Here is a 24,813-nt window from a genome sequence, read left to right as displayed (position 1 = left end):
TGGGTCCCCAGATCTTACAGTGGATACAACTTCTTTATACTGCGCCCCCAGCTAGAGTCCATACTGGACATTATGTGTCAGACTCTTTTCCCATCCAAAGAGGGACCAGACAGGGTTGCTTGCTGTCTCCGGTACTCTTTGCCTTGGCGATGGAACCCCTCGCAGTGCAGGAAGATAGTAAGTGGGGCATATGGGTTGATGGCAGGTGGCATATTACATCTTTATATGCTGACGATGTGTTAATCTATTTACGAGAAACAGATAGTGCCCTGACTGGTTTATTTAAAATCCTAGACCACTTTGGTGAATTATCAGGCCCTCAAGTGAATTGGAGTAAATCCGGTGTGTTTCCACTACGCAAGATCAAAGGCACAACAGGCCAACCGCTTAGACAAGGGAGACTTAGGTGGGCGACAGGGAGTTTCCGCTATTTAGGGATCGACATATACCAAACTGAAATAGACTTAATGGAGAGCAACTATAACAAGGCATTGTCTTCCGTCCGGTGGTCTATGCCTTTCTGGACGCGCTTGCCCCTTTCCCCTATGGGTAGAGAAGAAATCGCGAAAATGTTCATACTCCCTAGATTGCTTTATTTGTTTCTAGCAATACCGATTCCACCTGGAAAGGTCTTTTTTGGCGCTATACGCAGTTTGCTGAATACACTTATATGGGGCTCAGGGCGCAAGAGGGTATCCTTAGCTGTGCTGCAATGCCCGGTGCAGGAGGCGGGTATGGTGATCCAAGACATTAAACAATATTATGCAGCAGCACAACTACAGTGGATTATGGCTTGGTTGACTGAAAGTCAAGCATTGGAAGGGGCCATGATTCAGCATGTGATGGGTGACACAAAGGTACTGCGATGGCTTCTTAAACATGACAAAAACAGAAAAGGCACAGGCCTGTTGCTACGGACAGCAAAGGCAACTTGGACAAGATACATTCAACGATGACGACAACCATTCCCCTATTCTCTGAAACTCCACTATGGGACATACCCCAGATATATGATCTAACAAAGTTATACGGTTTTCACACGTGGCAAGAGGGAGGGTTGTCACATATACGCGAGCTCTTTGAAGACGGGCGACTACATCCCTTTATGACCCTTAGCACACGATTTCACTTAGATTCCAGACAGTTCCTTGCCCATGCTGCTCTACAGGCCATTGTAAAACAAATATGGCAGGCAGGCCCACTAGAACCAATGACACATATGGGACTCCACCATATATTGACACGAGGTCGAGAAAGTAAAGCAGTAACCAATTTATATACTTCGTTAAGGGAGATACCGCCTACCCCACATCCTCGTAGTAAGGCAAGGTGGGAAAGGGGATTAAGCATTGACCTAACAGACCAACAGTGAAGAGTGGCATTAGAACAGGTACGACATGTGTCACGGAATGCTAGACTGAAATTCAGGCATTTTAATTATACCCACCAAACGTATTTGTCCCCTCATAGACTCCACTGCATATTTCCGGAAGCCTCAGCAGTATGCCCGCGATGTGGTCATGAAGATGCCACCTTCCTACACATGACCTGGGAATGTCCCGAAATACTTAGCACCTGGATGCGCATCACTCACCACATATCTGATATTATAGATGTACCCCTCCCCTTAGATCCACTCCTCTGCCTGAAAATTCTTATCATTTGCCATACCAATCTTTTTTCAAGTATCTGAAGTTGAGAGATTATTTTCTTCCTGAACTAAAATCCACATGGTTCCAGAAAATTCTGACATGTTGATCAGTTTGCTTAGGACAAGCAATCAGTCATTAATTAGTACTGTTTACCAGGGGTTCTGTGAACAGCGGACTGATGACAGACATTTCCTGGAGGACAAGTGGAGCAAAGTGCTCGCATGTGAGGTTCTGCCCTGAGAAATCTATAGCACCTTGGAGACAGTTGATGGCTTGGTATACTCAATCAATATTCAGTTACAACATTTTGAGACTAGCTGCATGTTGTACTATACACCAGAAAGAATATCTAAATAGGGTAGGAATACTGGCACTGATAAACTTTGTTGTCCCAAGTATTGTTGCCTTGCTGCTGGCATTTTGCACATGTTCGCTACCTGCTCTGCTCTTCAGAATTTTTGGAAACTGGCTTCAGCAGCGCACTGTGGGTATGCTGCACATTTGACTCCTAAGCAACTAATGCTGGGACATTATACGGAACAAGATCCATACTGGGAAAAATTGTTTTTTAGTATCCTTGTTACTGCTAAACTCTGTTTTGCCAGAGCATGGGTATCACTGGCCCCACCGCAGATTGCTGAATGGTGGGCGATCATTAGACAACTTTATGAGTCTGAACTTGCACTGGCTAAGGCTAGGGTCCCGGGCTCACTTTGGAAAGTTGGTAAGGTTTGGGGGGATTTCACTGGGACCCAAGGGGTCTGAATGTTAGTGTCTAGTGTCCAAAAGGTATAAAAGCTAAGAGTCTATTGATTTCTGCACCCGCACGGTTTAGACTTGTTGTTGCTGTTTGTGAATCTTGTTATGCAAATACGGGGGCTGTATGTTTTCTCTTCCTTTTCCCTTCTCCATTTCCCTCTCCACAACATTTGTCGTATGTGGCCCCTTTCTGGCTTTTTGCATTGAATCTTTTTTCACATGTTTTTTCTTGTGTGTCTGCCTCTTTTTGTAAAAGATGTACCCTTGTGGATCCCATCTGACTCAATAAATAAATAATAATGTATAAAAAAAAAGATTAAAACAGCTAACCTCGATTATAATCAACACAGAGTCCACTAGACCTCAGTACTATGGTTATTGAGATTAAAGATTATTCAGAATAAAAGAGACATTTGAACCCTGCTTCTTGCAGGATCTGTGCGGACAAGGTTTAGGTATTGCAGAGAGCTCCTTGAAAATGTCTGTTATCCTCCATCCCTTGGTGTCTCTGGTTTGTTCTACTTTCTGGAGACTCACAACAGGGCCAGACCCATATTGAAAAGTTTATGTGAAATATCCAGCCATGAAGAAGACTCTGAATGCAGTGAGCAAACCATGCACATTATGGTGTCTTCCTATTTTTGTTAAATGTCCCACTGGAGTAAAAGAATGCAAAAAGAAAAAAATTAGACCTATGGACTCAACTGGAGTGTTAATGTAGACCCAATGAAATGCAGAGCCTGGGAGCCAGAACAGTTTCTCAGCTTTGTAACGCAGCCACCCTTAGCCAGAAATACTGATCCTCAAAGCTTCTTAGTGTGTTGTTGCCCACATGAAGTATCCTCCACCAGAGAGATGGAGTCCATCATCTCCATCAATCCACATTAACTACTGTCCCTACATGATGCAAATACCCTAAGGTCCGGCTCATCTGACTTCATAAGTGTGCCTGGTCGCCATTTCATACAATGAACATCACCATTTTAGACAGTGGAGGTCACCATCTTTCTCAATTTATGTAGAATCATTGTCATGTCTGCCATTTGACACAGATATTGTCTGACCATATCTTTCTAGGAACTGTGAAAGTATCAGGTCGTTTGACTAATGACATAGATATGACACCTGATGCTATGCCAGTCTGGGTCAAGTATCATAGTAGCAGAGTCTAAATTGACATCCTCTTATGTCAGAAATTCCACTCTCTGTTAAGATTTATTATATAAGGACTGCCATTTCACCACTTGTCATGGGAGATCTTTCACCCAGAATATCGCACAAGATTTGGACGTAAGATGGTCTCAACTACTGCTGGCAAACTTTGAAGATGCTAGAACTTGCTCAGTGCGGATAAAGCCGAGTCCTGGAGGAAGGCTGCTGTTGCGGCACATTTGCCCTTTGCAGGGAGTATTGCCTTCATGCCTTCACTGATAATGACAGCCGTTGCTGTCAACACAGTATGCTGTGCGTCTCTTCTACCTAAGAAACTCTAGACTGCAAGTTTCTCTGTTTTCCGTGATCTCTTTAAATTCCAGTGCATAGAAGTAGGATTAGGGTGTTAGGTTTGAGATGACATTTTAACCATGTTAGAAATGTTAATTTTATTCTTGTTGCTTACAATGTGCTTTCTTGTTGTTTTAATTATATCGAGTGTATTTTTTTTTTTTTTTTACGCACTGAGAAACAGATTATTCCTGTACTAAAAAAATGCTTTTATTTAAAAGTTTCTATTCTTATTGCAGTTCATGTGATATTGTTCACAACATATTTGTTTCTGTTTCCATGGTGTCCCTGATGCCTTTATAGGATTGCTAGTAACTCAAAAGCAAAAACTCTATTCCAGCAGTGTATTGGATATAGATATGCGGGCTACAATAACCTGTCTTCCACATTCAGTACTGGTGCATTGAGCTAAGTTTACTTGTGTCACCTGTGGGTGGGAAAGCAAACCTTGTAGAACTACGTCAAAGTTGTAGTTTATGGAACAAACCAACTTACCTCTAGTATGGCTCACTTCTTGCCTCTTGATTTCCTTTTTTTTTAACCTTTTTCTTAGTGAATCCTCAATAACTGCATCTTGCAACACAAAACATTTTCCAAATATTCTGGGTTTGCTCTTTGTGAGCTAAGCAGAAAATAGTCTCATTCTTTGACATAGAATATGTCAATGAAACTTGTTGGAAAATTGAGTTTATTTTAAAGAAATTGTGGACCTGATTTGGAGACTGCAGACAGGTTACTCCATCACAAACATTATGGCTATCCAGTCCACCTTCTTGTAAGTTCTTTATATCCTATGGCGGGCCTGGGAGAAAATTAAATCACACTGGCATAATTTGCATAATTTGGAGAATTTCATATTACGCTTGTTAGTCTAAATTAAAAAAAATACACCATTTTGCCACTTTGCATAATTACGCATGATTCACCTTAACTATTTACTGCAAATGTGTTATTCACTCTAACAATTCACACAGGAGCAACAGAACATGAGTAGTTGTTGTTCGAGGTACTTTGGTTGTTTTTAGGGCAAATGCGTCCTTGCTTCAAAATTGATGTGACATTGGGCCAGATGTACGAAAGTTGGGAATTGCGACTTGCAATTTGCGAGTCGGAGCGACTCACAAATTGCAAGTCGCAATTCCCAATGCAGTACGGTGTCTCAGACACCGACTGCAACTCGCTATGGGGTCGCAATGACCCACCTCATGAATATTCATGAGGTGGGTCGCAAATTGCGGCCCCATAGCGAGTATGGGCACTCGCTAACATGGAGGCCTGCTGACGTCAGCAGACCTCCATGTTCGCGACCTGCTTTTAAATAAAGCAGTTTTTTTTTTTGAAGTGTAGCCCGTTTTCCTGACAGGAAAACGAGCTGTACTGCAAAAAAAACGAAACCTTTTGTTTCGGTATTTTTTCAGGGCAGGGAGTGGTCCGTTGGACCACTCCCTGCCCTGAAAAAATATTTTGGGGTCCAGTCACAAACTGGAAGGGGTCCCATGGGGACCCCTTCCAATTTGCGAGTGGGTTACCATCCACTTGAAGTGGATGGTAACTGCGATGCCATTTGCGACCGCGTACACGGTCGCAAATGGCATTGCATCCCACAGCGACTCGCAAATAGGAAGGGAACGACTCGCAATATGCATTTCTGCATGCCAAACCCACGTTTGCGACTCGCAAACGGGTTGCTACATCTGGCCCATTGTCTCTACTTCTGCAAATAACAATGTTACTGAAACAAAACCCTTATTAAATAAAACCTGAGGGAGGTTGAATAGTCACAATAATGCTGGACAAGTGCAACATTACATTGCTCCTAAAATTTGGTTTGAAAGAAAATAAAACATTTATCATGAAAATGTCTCCATCACTACAGTCTCTGCATCAATTAGACAGTGATGAGTTAGCCCTCAAATCATATCCGTGATGATCAGATCTGCATGACTGCAGAGAGAAAGCTGAAGTAGGGGTCAATAACAGGTTCTCATGACCTTGTTGCATGCATGATGGTTTCTCAGGCTCGGGTAGAAATGGCAAACAGAAAGCAATGTCAAGGTAACTCATGCCAAGTGGGGACCCAGAATCCTTGTCAGGCTCGTTCCAACCTCTTGGCCACCATATTTAGCTCCATTCAGAACACCTCAAAAAATGATGTCTCATTGCAGTATCATTTCCCTATTTGGCAGCCACCTGTTTACCTCATACGGAGGGAACCCATCCCAGGTAAGTATAGGTAAGTACAGTTAAGTATTTTTTTTAAGTGCCATTGGTGGCCCTGAAATGGGCCCCCTACATGGCACCGGCTGCAATGGCCATGCCCCGGGGCCCCTGGTCCCCTGTGCTGGCCATTGGGGTGGTGTGCATGACTCCTGTCTTCTCCAAGACAGGAGTCATGTGGTATGGATGGTTTTGCTTCAGAAAATGATTCTAGGCAGGTTAGAGTCATTTTGTTTTACTCTAATCTGTCTAACGTCATTTTTTGATGCAAACCCCCCTTCTTCCATACCGCCAGCCCCACCCGACTAACGTCATTTGTTTTTTATGCTAGCATACCCTTTGCACCAGCTTGCACCATTCCATAAATATGGTGCCCGGCTGGTGAAAGCTGTTGCTAAACTTTTTGGTGCAAAACTACATTAGTGCAGTTTTGCACCATAAAGTATAATCAGGGCCTGAGTTTCTCACATTGATTCTCATTAATGTCTTTTTCTCCTCTGGAAATGCAGAAGTCCATTAAGGATGGAGAAGGACAATATCTCTGCCCAGGCAGGTGGAGCAGTGTATTTTAGGCTCCACCCTATTTACATCATGCATATACTTTAATGCACACATATGCAACATTTATTTTCAACGTGTGGTTTAACTTCATTAACATGTGCGATACATTTAAATGAATTAATAGTATGTAACCATTGCAGTCACTAAGAGTTACATATAAGTGTATAAAATGGATCAATAGAATGAAGTATTCACGTTTTTTGTATACTTCCCAAAGTTAATAATGATCGCTTACTTACACTGACTTATAAGGCTGTAACATGCATCCATTTTGTTCCTTGAGTTATCGTAGCCTGGCATTAGACCGTAGCTTACATTTTTTGCTTTCTCACTGCCAGCATGCTGCTTTTTCTCCTTTGCAGGTGTGTTCCCATGCTCTTCGTTAGCTACCGAAAGTTTTTTTGTATGTATTATACCTTTGATAGTGAGGTCTGGGAGGAGAAAGTTGGCAACGCAATCAGAGCGATGATAGTGAGCGAACACCTTCTGTTCATGGTGTACCAGGAGGATGAAACATCCAAGGCCAACAAATGTGCCCGTGACTGTGAGGAGATGGGAACTTAGGAAGTATGTCTACTCCCTTCAAATGGGGGCACATGATTTCCTCTCTGTGGTGGGAATGAGATGTGAACGTTCTGGCAATTGTTAGTTGAACTTTTAATCAGTATTTCATAGTTATTTAGGTAGTCTTTATCCTGACCTTGAGAGGAAACCGATCTCTCTCTGTTGGGCTTCTCTGAGTTAGAAGCTTTATGCTGAACACCCCTTTTATTTCTTGGAATTTCTACTGAATTCCTACCTTAAACTGACGCCTTCTGTGCCCAGTGAGAATTCTCCATAAGATTTTGTCTTAGCATATGTTTAGAGTAGAGAGGGAATGTTTTTTAGGATATGTTTAGACTAGAGAGGGAAAGTTTCTTTATGGAACACCTGATCACATCAATATGTGGCGACTACTATGTTGTATCTCATTTTGTTATCTCTTAATTTACTGGCACATTTTGACCTCCGGTCTATAGTGATGTACTGTTTGAGTTTATGCTTGCTTTGCATATATACTGGTTGGATTAATGTGTTTAAGTAAACCTTTATAGTTGAATGAATTCATTGTTGGTATTCATTTGTGGAGTCTAATTGGCTTCACAAAATCAGAAATGTATTTCTGCTGTTAGCTCCCTTATCTCACTTTAAGTTGATTAACAAAGGTCCATACGAACAATGGGACAAACAAAAACATAGTGAGCTCACCAAGAGATTGAGGTTCAGATATCTGTGCTCCATCAAGTGGCAGCAAAGGATGGTTAGTCACTAAAGGGTAGGGAGCTGTAATACCTCTGGATTAAATCTAGAATTGCCCAAGTTCAATCCAAGCCCTGAAGTCCATGTCCCAGTTTGGAGGATTGACAATGTTCCAGCGATTCAGAAGGAATTGCAATAGCTGGGGAGAATTAGTAATAATATGATTGTGCCTTGTAATGGTGTGTGTCAAGTGTGTGGGGTTGTGCTGAGATTGTGTGTTGCAGAGTGTTTTTTTGAGTTCTTGTGTGTATGAAGATGCACTTAATTTTGAGGAGTTGAAGTTGTTATCAGGCTTGTCGCAGTCCAAGACCCGGGATAGACAAAAGTATATTGTAGTGTAATTTGTCTGTTAAGTTTCAGGTGTTAGTTGTGAGGTACTATTGAGTGAACAACTGAGTAGAGAATTATAACTTCATTGTGAGAGTACTAACAGTGATTGGTGCTGGCGGATCCTGTTGCACAAAGGAAAAACTGCATTAGTCAAGGTGATTTACGCTGACTGAGAATTCATCTGTGTGTGTCAGTAAGTTAGAAAGTGTTACTCCTGACTATTCCTTGGGTGAGGGAATTTTTCAAACTCTTTAGTAAAGCAGACAAAAGTTATGTTTATTGTGCCTGCTTAGTGTTTTGAGAAGCTGGTTAGTGAAAAATTGTAAAGGAGGGTGAACCAATGCAAGGTGAACAAATTGCATCGTAGTGTGTTGCATTGGGATGGACAGCGGTTGTAGGTGCTGAGCTGCTATAGGTTGTTATGTCAATGAGAAACACACTGCAATAAGACAGAGCAGGAGTGCCATGCTGAGACTGGTCACTAGTGAAGGATAATAGTTAATTGAAAGTGGGTAAGAATTGTCACTTCTTGAAAAAATGAATCTTGTTCTTTGACAGTTGAAATCTTTGCAAAATTGAAATGTTTCAGAGCCATTAGAGATATGATCTGAGGAGATGTAAGGGTTCCAGTTGGGAAAGGTGAAAAGGCGCCATTAGAAGGCATGACAGGTCATTATATGGCCTTAAATGTGGGCTTCTGCACGTGCATTTGATTGAGTCAGTGGCTTAAGATCACAGAGAATGAAGGTGCACTTAGATTCCCTCAATATAGCACATTTAATTGGATAATTACTCAAAATATTAGAAGAATACTGTACGAGATGAAGCAACCTCCTAGAGCCCACAATATGAAGCATTTAATGCTTGGGAGCATGCTGCCCGCGCTAAAGATAGGGAAAAATATCAGGATAAAGCCAAGGGACCACTGCATAGTTATGCTGACATTAAGTGGGATGCAGGGAACTAAGTTGTACCCCACATAGACAAATGAGGAACCCCAGAAAAAGAAAAAGGCAAAAGAAAAGGAAAAGAGAGATGATGCAGAGGGTTAGGGTGATGACTGGGACTCTAGTGATGGTTGTTTGGATGTGCTGTTGTCATATAATCCAACACCTTATAATGTTGCCCCATCTGATAGCTTGAGTGGCACTATTATGGGTAGAAACCCTCAAGATACCATAGCCTCTATGAATCCAAATCAATTTCCTTCAGGAGAAAATTCAGGTATTCATGCTTCTGTGAGTCCTCCAGTTCGAAATGCCCTGGGTGCGATAACTGTTCATGTCACTATTGGTCTGACAGTCCCCATGTATAATCCAGAGTAATCTGGGGGAATGACACATTCTTTGACAGTGCCTACTGGGGAGAATACTTTAAACAAAGTCCTAGTGCCCCTGACCTGGGGACTGAGAGGAAGAAATACTTTAGTCCCAACTAAGACATCCCCACCAGATAATGCCTCTGCATCTTCAATGTTGAGTACATCAGGACTCACTCCTATTGAGGAGGAGACTGCCACAACACCTTAAAATTCTCCTATGTACATTTGAAATCCCCACCAGCATGTGTCAAAGAGTAGTCCAAGATAGGGAATAGTGTTTAAAATCCCTGGATACCAAAATGGTGCTAGTAATAGATGATTTGGTTTGATTCTTTATGGGGTCTTGAAATTGCGGTATCAAAAAGAGGAATCCAGATCCAAGAGAAGGAGAGACCCATGGATGTGGTTAGGTTAAGGTTGGAATTAGGCAAATTGATTTCAGGAAATCTTGATTTTTCCCACATAGACACATAGCAAGAGAATTAACTCATGTGTATCTGTAAGGACAAGCTGTGACAAGCTTTCAGAATGACCCTGAGTGTATGACAGATCTCAACAAGATTAAGTCAGTAAAGAGGAGTTATTTTGTTTGTTTTGATAAAGAGATCACAATGAGTATGGGAGTCTCAGGGATGAAACTACAAATCAGGGAACTGATTGGTAGTATACAAAAGTAGAGTGAGTTGAACAAGTGGGAAGGAAGTTAAGTGGAAATGAAAGATCAGAAGAAATCAAATATAGTATTTTCCACAGGGACTATAGGAGAATCAGCCCCTATTTCCCCAGATGAATAGGGAACACAGAATTTCCCATTGTGGGACATGCCAGATGGGGTTGTATGTTGGAACAACGCAGGCATTTACCACGCCTGCCTTAACAACATGTCCTGAACCACATCTGCATTTCTACAACGCATTCCTTTACCATGCAAGTCATTACAACGACTTGCCTTGCGGAAAGCGCTGGACTTTGGAATAGTATAATTTACTGTTCCATCTTCAGCCTGCGCCACAGTAGGGAAAAGTTGGACTTAAAGTCCAACATCAGTCCAAGGCAAGTCATTGTAATGACTTGCATGGTTAAAGAATGCATTGTAAACATGCATTTGTGGTTTGGGCTGTGCTGTAAATGCACACCATGGTTTGAGCTACGTTGTTAAGGCTGTTTCCCACCAGGTGGAGGCTATGTACATGTGTCTTGGAGTGGTACTTGTCTCATTTATGAATGATTTCCCAAAATTAAGAGAGTCCTGTTCAGTGGTACATTCAAGTTGAATGGTTTGGTATAACCTTGTAGGTGTTGTGGGTTGATTTCAATACCTTTTTTGACATTGTGAAACCGAGTGATTTATGGACAGAATAGCTGGCTATTCAGTGACTGGAAAAGGAGCCTCACTGGAATCCAATAATGCATGACCCGTCTCCTTGTATTGGGTCCATTTTAGTTAGTCACTTTTCTTATTACTTCTTTTAAAGACATTGTTTTAATTTCACAATCAGCTGCTGTTCTGCAAAAGCATAATTATCAGTGTTATGGATGACATACTTTGCATCATGTTCTTTTCTTTGGAATCACAAGAACAACATGCGAGGCACACAGAATAATATTTTCAATTGCCGGCCCAAAGACTGAGTAAACAGTCTAGTGCGTAGGTGCTAGGTACATACCTGCGCCAGGCTTCTGTGCATAAACATAAACCTGTCTGCTATTTAAAAAAAATAGGCCAAAGGGCAGAAGAGGATGTTCCAGCCAGAATTTCCATCCATGCTGCATGTCGGTTTTCAGGAGACCTCAGCCTTTGTGTCTCCACAGATCCTTATCTGGGGACTGGCGGACTGACCTTGTACCAAGGTAACAGGGGTGAGGTGTGCTTCTCATGGACACTGTATGGACAGATTTGGCTTATATCATTATGCTCTCACTTAGGGGCCAGAGATTACGCTTTTAGGTAGGAATTGTGTACTCATGTTATGACAATGTGTTGAGGTTGTTAATATTCACTTCTCTAATTTTCACAATCCTGTTTCTGTTATTCCTAATTATCCTAATCATTGCAGCTCATATATTTTATCTTAAATTGCAGTCATTTCAATAAATATATTGAGAACTGTTCTGCATCTCTTTTCTTGCCTAAATGTGTTTAAGAGACTTGTATGTGGAGAGGAAAGGGTAAGACTTGTTTCCACCACAATTTCCCTAAGTGGTTTTCAGAGTCCATGCAATGCTGCCATAAATCACATTTACCGGTTGGGTTTTGGTGAGGTGCTGCTAGTGAGCCTGGAGGGTTGGGCCGACAGCTGCCATCTGGTGTAGGAGTGACTCAGTTGCCTACAACATAGAGGTGCTACCGCTCCAAATCCAGCAGCCTTATTACTTTGCAAGAGTCCTTATGACATGCCACCATCAACGATGGTGTAGGCACTAATTTTACTGGTCTCCTGAGTATCTCTGTCTCACACACACTGAAGGTACCTTAAGTACCATTACACAGAAGCATCTGTGTGCTTAGGCGCAACCTTCCTCAGCTAAATAGTGAGCACTTAGCTAGGCTGTAGGTTGTTCAAGTTTGAGCCATAAAAGGATTTTCCCCTACTGGTATTCACTAACATCTATTTTCATATATGGCAAACCCTGTGAATATCAGGAATTACTACAGACATCCGCTCACGCAGTTTCTTTTAGCCCATGGCCTAACAGAAAACAGTGGGCATGCCACATTTGTTGTGAAAGCCCACGATGCATATAAAACAGAAATATTCTACTCCTGAGTCACCTTTCCTGAAACAGATCCAGACACACATGCATTCCATGCATACAGAATAGCAAACATACCACAGCAGTATTAAGCTTACCATTACTTAGAGATATCTCTCAAGAACATCAAAACCTGTTCAACAATGCCCTTCCACATGTAATACAACCCGTGAGATTAGGTCCTTTAAGCAATGATGGACCAGTGTGGCCCTCACTGGGCAATTACACACCACATCCCAACGTGCAGGCCATGACAGTAGCTGAGGTACGCACACTTTACAATGAGCTAGTAGAAATTTACAGACAAGTAATACAATTTGTGATGCGAACTTTGAACACTGCCAAAATCTAGTGCCTGGAAGATGAGATCTAAGCACTTTTAGCTCATGAGACTCACAGCAACATTTTTGCCAATTACCTCAAGGGGATAGGAACAGCCTGGGGTTATTTTCAACCCAAGTAACATCAATACTACATGACATTGATCCTGAGGTATCGTCTTACATGGATAATATTTATCTCATAGATGACGACCTCAACATACATCTGGCCAGGGTGGATCGGATCATATTAGGATTCACCGCTCAGGGCTAAAAATTTAATTTCAAGAAAACAAAAATTTCCTTCTTAAATGTCCTATTTGGATACAAACTATCAGATTAAATCAAGAGCCTGGCCCCACACTTTCTAGAAAAATGCTCTCAACTTCAACCTCCTAAAAGCATTAAGAAACTTCAGTCATTGCTGGGTTTCTTTAGCTTTTGAAGAACATACATACTGATCATACAAAATGCATAAAACCACTGTATGAGCTACTTTGTCCAGATTCATCTTGTAAACACCAGTCAGCAGAGCCCTCAGATATTCTCAGAGAACTGCAGCAGGACATGCTAGAAGCAAACCATTTACATACTTGAGACAACAAAACTAACTTGGTCATCAGAATAATTGCTGGTGCCATCGGCTTCACCTAAGTCACATTCAATGAAGGTGACACAATTTCCATAGCATACAAGTCACACTTGTATTCAAATGCAGAACAATGTTTTGCACCCACAGAAAAAATACTAACTGCTGTTCAGATGGCCATCATCAAGGAAAGGCCACTTGCCCAAGGAAAGGCATTATTGTTGTTACCCCGGTGCCAGCCCTCGAGGCGGTCACCAAAGCCAGCATTCCAAATGCGAAAGCATTACATCCATGTTGCATTCAAAGGGAAACCTCCCTGACTGCTACTGATGTTGATTACATCTTTGACCCAAAACTTCAGATCCAGGAACTCCTCCAATAAGAACAGGAGTACACCATACCTACTAATATGTTACCTTTAGACTAATACCAAACTGTCATTTACACTGATCGTTCAGCACAGCCATGTTGGTATTAAATATCAATATCAGCTGCCTGTGTAGTCATATGCAGAGTGATGAGGGATGGTAAATTCCACCCTCCAAATATCTACACGCACATCTTATGGGACTGCACAGCACAGTTGATAGAGCTTAAGGCTCTTGTCCTGGCACTGGAACATACAGATCCAGATTTCCCAACAATAATTGTGTGTGTTTCGTATCGTTGTGTCCAGTCACACAATGATTATCTAAATCACTGGTGCCTGAATGGCTTCAGAGACTCCAAAGGGAACACCATCAAACACAGAAACCTGTGGGGAAGGGTAGCCGACCCATGGGACAGACTACCAAAAGCTCATGTAGTACATACATTCGACCATCAATATGTAGGAGTACATGTTGTAGGAAATACTTTGGCTCAGGAAGCTACCAAATCTGAAGGAGCTACAGCTTTTGTTGCTGCACTAACTCGTTCTCAGATGAGATTGGATAGTGAGATGCTGGCTGCTTTTACCAAAAACATTCCCTGCAAAATATTCTTGCCATCTTAATGCCCAAAATACTAAATTTGCAACCATTCCAGGTGTGGGAGATCGTGTAATCCCCAACCAAGATCAGAGAAAAGATCTCATAAAAACAGTGCAGGAAGGTGTCACTTTTGCTCACACAGGTTTGGTGGCTACAATTTCACTATTACAAAAGTGCTTTAGGTGGCCAGGTCTTTACAAGAAGACCAAGCAATACGTCCTTTGCTGTGACATTTGCAAACAAATTAAATGGTCCACCATTAAACTCCCACTGCAGATATTTCTAACAAACCACTACAATGTGTGTACCTGAACCATTGTGGTACCTTACAATCTGATGGTGCAGAAAAATACATTTTAGTCACTGTTGATTCTTGTTCTAGATTCTTGTGGGTATGGCCATAATGGTCGGGTGACCTCAGACTGTTATAAAATGTTTAGTGGTCTTTATCAGTACATATGCGGTTGCAGCATTCCACTTGGACTAGGGCCCTGCTTTCACCTCTAGGGCTTTCAGGGACACCATGGGAACAATGGATGTTCAACTCTATTATTCCTCCCTCTATCATCCTGAGGGAAACAGCATGATAGAGAGGTAGAATCAAGACTTAAAGCAGTCATTAACAGCGAGAGTTATAGGTTCAGGCCGTGGTTGGCTTAATCACCTATATGGGGTCCAGAGAGCACCATAGAGAACTGTCAAGTCCTTGGAATACAGGTTACCAGAACAGTTATTATACCACCACTGTCTGGTTCCAGAAAGAACTCATTTGTTTCCATTGGCAACATCAAATTGCACCATATGGCCGATCCTGCACAGTAGACCCAGAGATCCTTCGGGTAGTACTCGCTCTCCTCTCACTACCTGACAGGATATACCTCTACAAGCAGTAAACAAACTTTCTGAAGGCACCACCGCTACAATTGCTTCCTTGAGCATGGGAAGGGTGAAGAATGAGCTTCTGCTGATTTCTATCAGCACTGTCCAAGATGGGGAATGCAGTTATTCCAATTCGACCCAGATGGATGACATTGTCTACTATGAACCACCACAATCGGTTTCATCCACCAGCTCTGCACCGGCTTCTGTGTTTGCACAGACTGCTTCTGGTTATTTCATCGACATAGATCACTTTTCTCCTGACTCATCTGCTTCAGCAACTGAGACTGTATCAAAGACACGTAAGCTGTACATTTGGCTTAAGAACAAGTACTTATTTGTTGATGGTACTAACTGTGGATACTGTTGATAATGCTAGTTTTTCTGCTTTGCATTGGTTACGTTATTGCCTTTTTCCTTCTGATAAATGGTCATTATCTTCCTGGACGCTCTGCTGTTGAGCCGGTGGATTAGGTTTTGACACCTTACCTATCTTCCCATAAGGTCCGAAGAGACTTGTCCCTTGCGAACATTTCAGCAGTTCCGATTGCAGATGGGAGTGTGTGGGGCAAAGTACCATTTGACATATATGGCCCTACTGAGGTCATTCAAATTCCATATGTGTTTAATGTTTCAATTAGTGATATAATTACATCTGGTATTGTTTCCAATGACTGGGATATTAACACTGTTGTTTTTATGCTGTCTGAGCTTGAATATTACACTGTACATGAAAGTGAAGATGTGTATAGGAACACAGCGAATTATGGGGAAATGTTTTGTCATCATGGTTACAGATGTTCCTTTCTGCACAGAACCAATGCTCCAAGATTAGTTTACAATTGCACAAAGTGGGCACACTGTTCAACACCACCTGTGGGGAATACCAAACATATACCGATACTTTTACTTATTTTACTGTTCATGACACCAGCAATGCTGCATTATATTATTTCAAATTACCACCTTCCAGAATGAGAAAATTACTCCTAACACAAAATTAATCTCCTCAGATTTCTTTGTTTTCCAACTTTCTGTTGAAGGGTATGAATAATGGAAGAGCTCTATTGAACTGAAAAGTGTATAGGGAACAAAAGATTGGCAAATACAGGATAAGGAAACTTTGTTTAGAGCATGCCTCATCCCTTTTCAAATGATAATTTTAAATGACACTGTCCAACAAACATTCTGTTTGGGTTTAGCAAAAATTAAAGAATTGTATGCACCCAGTATCCCCACACCTGCTAAATTTCACAATTGGCAAACATTTTTAAATATCACCAAAGAACAACTCATGCTTGGGTTCAGAATGGTTCATTTAATTCCTCACTTTCAAGTCCTGGTGGGTGGTTATTGTGGCCAATAGACACAAATGAGTACCAGGCATGTTTTGTTCTTTCCTCTGGGCGCTTCAGAACTAGCTGGTCACATCCTTGCTTTGTCTCGGCTCAACACTCAGGTATCGTTACTACATACAGTGTGGGTAAACAGTGCCAACAATGGCTACAGTCCTCGACTTTAAAATCAGTAAAAGAACACCTTAGTCTTCTATCTGAGTACGTCAATCTACAAGACTTCCTGTTAGGACCCAGGAAACCATGCTCAAAGCGTTTCCTGTATGACATATATAACAAGATCTGGAAAGTATCCCAGATTGAAGCTGCTGCACATTTAAGGCAGATAGTTAAAGAAAACATGGAAAAGGCTTTAGCTGTTGTTGATAATGCATGAACACCTTGTCCAACAGAATTTACACCTTAAGTAATATTGTGTCATCTGCAATTGATAACATTCAGAACAATGTATCCTTGTTCCACACATGGACAAAGCCAGCTGCTTTATTTTATGCAATTAAGTTGGACATTTCAGATTCTCAATAGTGGCCACGTGCTCTGGAAGCACATTAACGTCACTCAATTATTTGCCACTTTTAATTTGTCCAGACAACAATAGATCATGGCTAAAAAAGGAAATGAGTTATATCATGCTTAACATTGAGAAATTAGAAACATCGCCTTTCACTGTGGCAGAAATCCCCTTGCCAGTATGGCTAATACATGGAGTTATAAATCTGCCCATTTCCACCTTTTGTTTCACAAAATGCTTAAAGCAGTCAGGTTTGAGTGGCTGGGAGACAACTACATACACAAGGTGTGGGAGTTGCCTTTCGATTTCAAATGTATGAACAGCAAAACAGAAGTGTTATCAGAAGCGAATGTGAGACTACTGTTAGTCATTCTATGATTTGTACGCAGGTGTCCTTGCATGTCCTTTGCAATGCGAAGGTGGCAATCTTGGCATGCTATCTAAAGTGTTCTCCCTTCTCTTTGATTTGTCCAGCATTTCAGATACTTTCTAATGAAAGTTATGTTGTTCTGAATGATCAAAGGTGTTGCGGAATAAAGCCATGAATCGCTAACGTGATTTCAGATACTCAAATGGTAACTTGTTGCAGCCATGTTTTATTCCCCCACGCTCAAGAGGTAAAAGTGGCAGTCTTGTGGCCCCACAATGCTACTTTTAATGTAAACTTTGACAAGCTCAGCAGACTAAAGGCACTATTATTCCAAAAACATATGGCTCTGACATCGGACAGAGAGAAGTACGACCTCCAGATAGCAAGATCATCAGCTGAGATACTATCCTGATTAAATACTAACTCCGCAAACATTTTAGAGAATTGATGAGCAGAATATTCTACACATTGAATACTGTGGGGATTGGGCACCTTTTTAAGGCTGTTGTTTCTGGATTTGTTAGCACCTTCCAACCTGTGTTTTGAGTCATACCTGCAGTCATACATTCACTCTTTTTGAGTGTCTTTAGCAGACTCCCTATAACTTTGGCAGTAATTGGCTGAATTCTGCTGCTGCTCTTTTTGATATGCAGTGGATGTTCTCGCTCAAGAAAATGGAGTGATAGAGCTACCATCATCCCAGCTGTGTCGTGAACACATGAGGCAGTACTTCAGAGCTTCCGTGCTTGGGAGCTGGATTGGTCTCTGACATTCAAACCAATTGTGACATGTTTCCAGCTAGTCTTCCATTGCATCTGGTGCCTGTTCAAATATGCAGCTATAGTGTGTCTTGTTGTGCAGATTGCACATCCTGTGAACAAGGATCTGTTAATGTTCTTGATGAGGGTTCATTCATGGGCATGCCCCATGAGACTGCGGTTGATTCAGGAGGCATCCTATAAACCACCACTTGTGGATTTCCTGGTTCCAACGACATATGGCACAATGGACAGTGCTAGCTACATAGTTCAATCTGCGTCAGAGGCTTCTGCACACTTCTGCTCCGTGCATCCTTCTGCCAATGCCCTGATTTACTTGCCACCTGCCGAAGTGGAATCCTTCCCATTGTCCATCTCCCTTGATGACATCAGAGACTGTTTGCAGGAACATGATTATTGTTAAAATACGACCATTTGGTTTTTCTCAAAAGTAAAACATTACACCAAATTGCCATTTTTTGGCATGTCTGTTGGTCTGATTGGCTTCTCAACTTAGACATTTGTCTCTTAAGTATGTTTTAATAGCTTTTAGACTTTTTAGGCTTTTATTAGAGCATTTTTAACCTTAGGGCTTGGACTTTGCACCCATGTTCCGGCAATAGGGGAAGGTGTCCTAGATCTATTTTAGTTAGTCGATTAAGCACAGTGGTAGCTTAGCTTCAGCTTGTGGCTTGTATATCCTTTTACCTAGCTGTATCCCTGCTTTCACTTTTATTAATTGAATTATTGTTTCTTTTAGTGCCATTGTTTTAATTTCACTATCAGCTGCAATTCTGCGAAAGTGTAATTATCAGTGTTATGGGTGACATACTTTGCATCATGTTCTTTTCTTTGGAATCTCAAGAACAGCATGCGAGGCACATAGAATAATACTTTGTATTGCTGGCCCCTAAACTGTGTAAACAGTCCATCACTTAGGTACATACCTGCCTCAGTCTTCTGTGCATAAACATAAACATGTCCCCTATAAAAACATCTTGCAGGACAACAGGAAGTAGGGGGGTTCCAGCCAGAAACTCCATCCATGCTGCAGGTTGGTGGACCTCAGCCTTTGTGTCTCCACAGATCCTGATCTGGGGACTGGCGGCCTGACCTTGTACCGAGGTAACAAGGGTGGGGTGTGCTTCTCATGGACACTGTACCTAAAGATTTAGCTTACATCGCCATGCTCTCACATCAGGGGGCTAGAGATTAGCCTTTTAGGTAGCAATTGTGTACTCATGTTATGACAATGTGTTGGGGTTGTTTATATTCACTTCTCTAATTTTTGCAATCCTGATTCTGTTATTTCTCATTAGCCTAATCATTGCAGCACATGTATTTTATCGTAGATTTCAGTCCTTTCAATAAATCTATTGCAAGTGGAACAGAGACTGCATTATAGATATCGACCTGAGGTTTCTGTCCTTGTGGAGCAGGTCAATGACACACTAAAATCTTGTTTAGCCAAAGTGTGTTCATCTATGGCTCTGAAGTGGACAAATGCTTTGCCATTGGTGCTGATGAATGTTTGAAGTATTCCTGATCAGAGAACAACATTGCCTCCCTATGAGATCATCATGGGCCAAGCAATGAGGATGCCTGCAGCACTTGCAAATGTGCTTGTGAATATTCCAGATTATAAGATTATATGATTCTTGACTACTGGAAAGTGTTGACTGATGTGGTGCATTCTATGTCTCACCAGGTTGGAGCTGCCACCTCTCTCTCACATCAGGAGCAGTGCCATCACCTTAGTCCCGGAGACTGGGTCTTGGTGGAGATATATGTTTGGAAAAAGTGCCTGGAACCTTTTTAGAGAGGGCCTTTCCATGTCATACTAATGGCCAATACATGCCTCGCTCATCCAGAGAGTGGAGTGTCAGTAGCACACCCTCGGCCCGAGAGGACCTAGATGTGTTTGCCTCTGGAGGGGAGAAAGATGAAGGGTCTTGACCACTGGCACAGGTGGAGGCCAACCTTGATCCTGGAGAAAGGCCGAGTTGATTGACCAGTCAAGTTGAAGCTGGAGAGGAATACCCAAGAAGGCAAATAAGTGTGAGACTAAGTCTGTCTGTTGAATGCATACCACATACTGTCATCGAAGAAATTGAAGCTAATGAGCTAAGTGGCAATGAAGATGAACAGCCCACAGTTAGGAGATTGAAAAGAGCACGGTGTCTACTCAGAGGTACTCGGCCCCTGAGTAGACTTATTTTGTGGCCTATGACCGAGACAAAATGTTCTATTATTTGGTGATGACAATGCAGTGCCAATTGAACCTCTGTGAACTTAAACTTATTGTGTGGTATTGCTTTGAATTTGCTCCATCACTGAATGAATTAAACTTCAATACGTCTTTGCATCATTCGTGGAACTGAACTTTGATATTTTTTTTAACACTTCAATTAACTTTTTTTTAAAGAATAAGGAAGATTCCCTAGGCGCACAAGGCTGTAATTTTAGAAGAAGATGGACTAGGAATATGGATGACTCATGAAGATTGTTGTAAGTTAATCACATTTGACATTGAACCATTGTGCCATTTGCACAAGTAGAAACATACAGAAAAAAAATGTTTGCTGCCATTCTTTTTGCTGCTATTTCTACTGGCACGGTTCGATTGTAGTGAAATCATGGAAACCAATAACCCAAAAAAGGGTATAGCAGCTGGTGTATTAATGATGGTTGTTGTAGTGCTAGTCATTTTGCTTATAGGGCTACATTCACTATCTCTTCAAGTCCTATTAGATATAAACCCAGACCCATCTGTAGCACCACTGCTTCTGCTGTAAGAAATAGGTGTGCCTTTAATTTTAAGTTGCTACATATGGATGTTTCAAAGGATGACTTTTCTTCCAGTACTTATTTCAGATTGATTTATGAATATATTGGCACTATGGATGCTAAAGATTGCTTTGTCTGTACACAATTAACTGCTTCAATAACTGAGGGAATTGCCTATAATCATATTCCTTTTGCGCCTTGTATTTCCTGTAGTATTTCGCTTACTCTTTTATATAGACAATGTCATTTTTAATGTAGTTTTTCAAATTATGATTTTATTTTTTCAGAAGTCCACGTGTTTGAACATTTGAATCCATATTTTAATGCCAAGGAGATAGACATGGTTTGAAGTTTCTTCAGGTCTATAAGGACGCTAGACAGTGCTTATCTGCATAGACACAATTTCACTTGCTCTCTCACTGAAGGTGAAATGAAATACAAGGATGAGTTGAGGATAGAAGGGTGATTGAGGAAAGGAAGAAGACATTAAGGCCCTGATATATACTTTTTTTGCGCCGCATTACCGTCATCTGTTTACGCTAAAGCGGCGCAAAATTACAAAATTCAATTGTACTTTGTATGTTTGCGCCGCTTTTGCGTCAATAAATGACGGTAATGCAGAGCAAAAAAAGTATAAATCAATGCCTAAATGACATAAGGCTAAGTAAGAACTTCAGCACAAGGAGTTAGGGGTACAAAACACATTGACTTCAGATTAGCAATATAATGGCAAATTGTGTGTAAACTGCGTTGACTGTAATTTACTAAGAATTTATGGGAAGGTGTGACTGTGAGCACATCTTTTAATAGGGAGGAAATTAAGCGCATATCCTTGGAGGAAAGAACCCCATTATTCTTGAAGTTTATTACGTCTGCAGAAAACATGCTTATTTATTCGGTGTCTAGAAATTTGTATGGCATGTGCTATGTGGCTATAGTCTTTGTGAAACTTTATCATGTGGAACATTTAGATGATCACCTTTATGGATTTCCTGGTAGACCTAAATGTATTAGTGGTGCCCCTAGAATAGCAGGGAACATGTGTGGCGCAACGATTCCCTCTGTTGGTGTAATTTGGATGACCTTAAGACTAGACAGATTTATTCTGAGATGATAGCTATTAGGTCTATTGTTTTGCAAAATTGCCTTGCATTAGGTATCCTTCTCGCATAGAGGGAAGCGTTTGTAAGATGGTGAAGGTTCATCAATGTTGCACCTATATACCTGATAATTGGGATGAGATAAAGCAGTTCATTAAGAACCTTACCGAATTAAAGCAGGATTTAGGAGAGTTAGAAGCTACGGATACAGGGAAGCAACTGGGAAAGGATTTGCTGCTGTAGGCAGTTGGTTTGGGAATTTTGGTGGTGTTATTTTTTTACGCTATATTGTGGCTTATCAGTTATTGCAATCTGTCTGATTTAGTTAGTTTGTTTTATATGCTTCAGGGATACAAGAGCCTGAAATCAAGAAAGGGAGAAGAGCATGAAAAGGGAGTCAAAATGTGGCACTCGAGGAGAGCCAGCATACGTTCCATGAGATAAAATACCTAGAAAACACAAGGAATAAGACGATGAAGACATCTAGGTTTTGAGCTGGTCACAAAAGAAGAATTCATGTGATATTGTGATGGCTATCCTAGCCATCAGAGGGGGACTGGAGAAGTTTAATTTAGGCTCCATCCTATATACGTCATGTTTTTACATATATGTTCCCAAATACAACATTCATATTCATCGTGTGGTTTAACTTTATTAACATGTACAATACATTTCAATGAATTACTGTTATGTAACCATTGCAACCACTAAGAGTTTTACAAAAGTTTATTAAGTAGAACAATAGAATCATATAATCATGTTTCAAGGCAATCCCCATGTTAACCTATGGGTGATACAAGCCTTGCAATAGTGAAAAACGAATTTAGCAGTATTTCACTATCAGGACATGTAAAACACACCGGTACATGTCCTACCTTTTAAATACACCGTGACCCTGGGGCTGCCTTGGGAGTACTTTAGGGTGGCTTACATGTAGCAAAAGGGAAGATTTAGGCCTGGTAAGTGGGTACACTTTCCAGGTTGAAATGTCAGTTTAAAATGGCACACACAGACACTGCAGTGGCAAGTCTGAGACATGTTTACAGGGCTACTAGTGTGGGTGGCACAATCAGTGCTGCAGACCCACAAGTAGCATTTGATTTACAGGCCCTGGGCACACATAGTGCCCTTTACTAGGAGCTTACCAGTAAATCAGATGTTCCAATCATGGATAAACCAATCATCAATACAATTTAGACAGCGATCATATGCACTTCAGCACTGGTTAGCAGTGGTAAAATACACAGAGTCCTAAAGCCAACAAAAATAGGTCAGGAAAAATAGGAGGAAGAAGGTAAATGTTTGGCGGTAACCCTGCAAAAAGGGCCTGGTCCAGCACGACCCTAAAAACCTTACAGCATCCCAGCTCATCCCGCATTAGCTAGATTCAGTTATTGCTTAGTCCACCACTGGCAGTGAGAGACTGTTTTTGACTCTTGCCCTCTTTCTCATATCTTCCTCCACATTCCAACAGGCCAGCCTACCCTCGTAATAGCATTTTGTGCAACTGCATCATGTCAGCCCCTTATCCAGGCAGAAATCTCTACTGGTTAGGAAATTTGTTTGATCGAAAGTAGTGCATTAACTGGTGCTCAAAATTTACATATTGTATGTCTGCAGGGCATGTGAGTCTCTGCAGAATGTGCAGGCATGTTTATGGGGAGGAAGGATCTCTCTGTTTGAGGAGCCTCTCTTTGTCAATTAATAGTGGATGTGGTGTCTTTCTACAGAAGGTCTGTATCTGTGAATGGTGTAGGTGTATCCCCACGGCGCTGATATGTGTGTCTGTGCAGGGCATACATGTCTGTAGTAGGTATGTGTCTGAACAAGAGCTCTGTGTCTGCACAAGGGTTTGTCTCTGTCTACCTGGGGGGTGTCTGTAAATAAGGAGTGCATTGGTCTTTCTAAAGTGGGTGTGTTTATATCTGTGAAGGGGGTACTCTGTCTTTATGTGTGTGTGCCTGAAACGGGGTGTGTGTCTGTGCAGTAAGCAATATATCAGTCTATGCATGGGGTATATGCATCTGTAGTGTAGTTATGTGTCAGTGCAATGGGTTGTTTAAGACTGGAGCCTGCTCCAGTGGTAGGTGTCTTTCTCATTTGGTTGTGTGCATGTGAGGTAAGTAAGGCAAGGTGAAAGAGAAGGAACCAATTGGATTGGAACCAGGCCAATCCAATTTCTTTTTTACTGCAATATGAGGTGCTCCACCTTAATTTCGACTCCAGAATATAAAGCTACCAGAATACTGTATATGAAATATCAAGGACAGAGATATTGAGAAGTTAATAGATATGTAAAGATTTACTATTCTTAAATCCAAAGTCGATATTTTGGTCCTTAATATATTAGCAAAATGGTGTTTCTTTAGGAGATATTTCAATCGACAACCAACATGGCTGGATGTGCACCTGCGATGCAGCTTGCCTTTCGGACCTGGATGTTCAAACTACTGTAGCTGAAGGCAGTTAGTAAAGAACACTTATTTCTGTGCTTCAGTACGTTTTGGGAGAATAATGAGAATATCACTTTTCTCAGCAATAAATTCAAGTTTTGCTTTAGCATTTTTGCAACTCATTGATATTTCTGATAGTTCCATTAAAGCAAAAATCCATCAAAGCTTCTGTATACACCCACATAATTGATTTAGGGAATAGGTGGGACAAGTTGATTGCCTAACAGGATAAGTAGATTTCTGTTATATTTTATCCCATTCACAAGTAAGAAATTTCAAAATGTCCACATCACTGATATTGCTCTGTTTTTAATGTGGAGTAAT

The sequence above is a fragment of the Pleurodeles waltl genome, chromosome 11 (assembly GCF_031143425.1).
Source record: "Pleurodeles waltl isolate 20211129_DDA chromosome 11, aPleWal1.hap1.20221129, whole genome shotgun sequence".
NCBI classification, from domain to species: domain Eukaryota; kingdom Metazoa; phylum Chordata; class Amphibia; order Caudata; family Salamandridae; genus Pleurodeles; species Pleurodeles waltl.
This window is presented reverse-complemented; position numbering follows the sequence as displayed.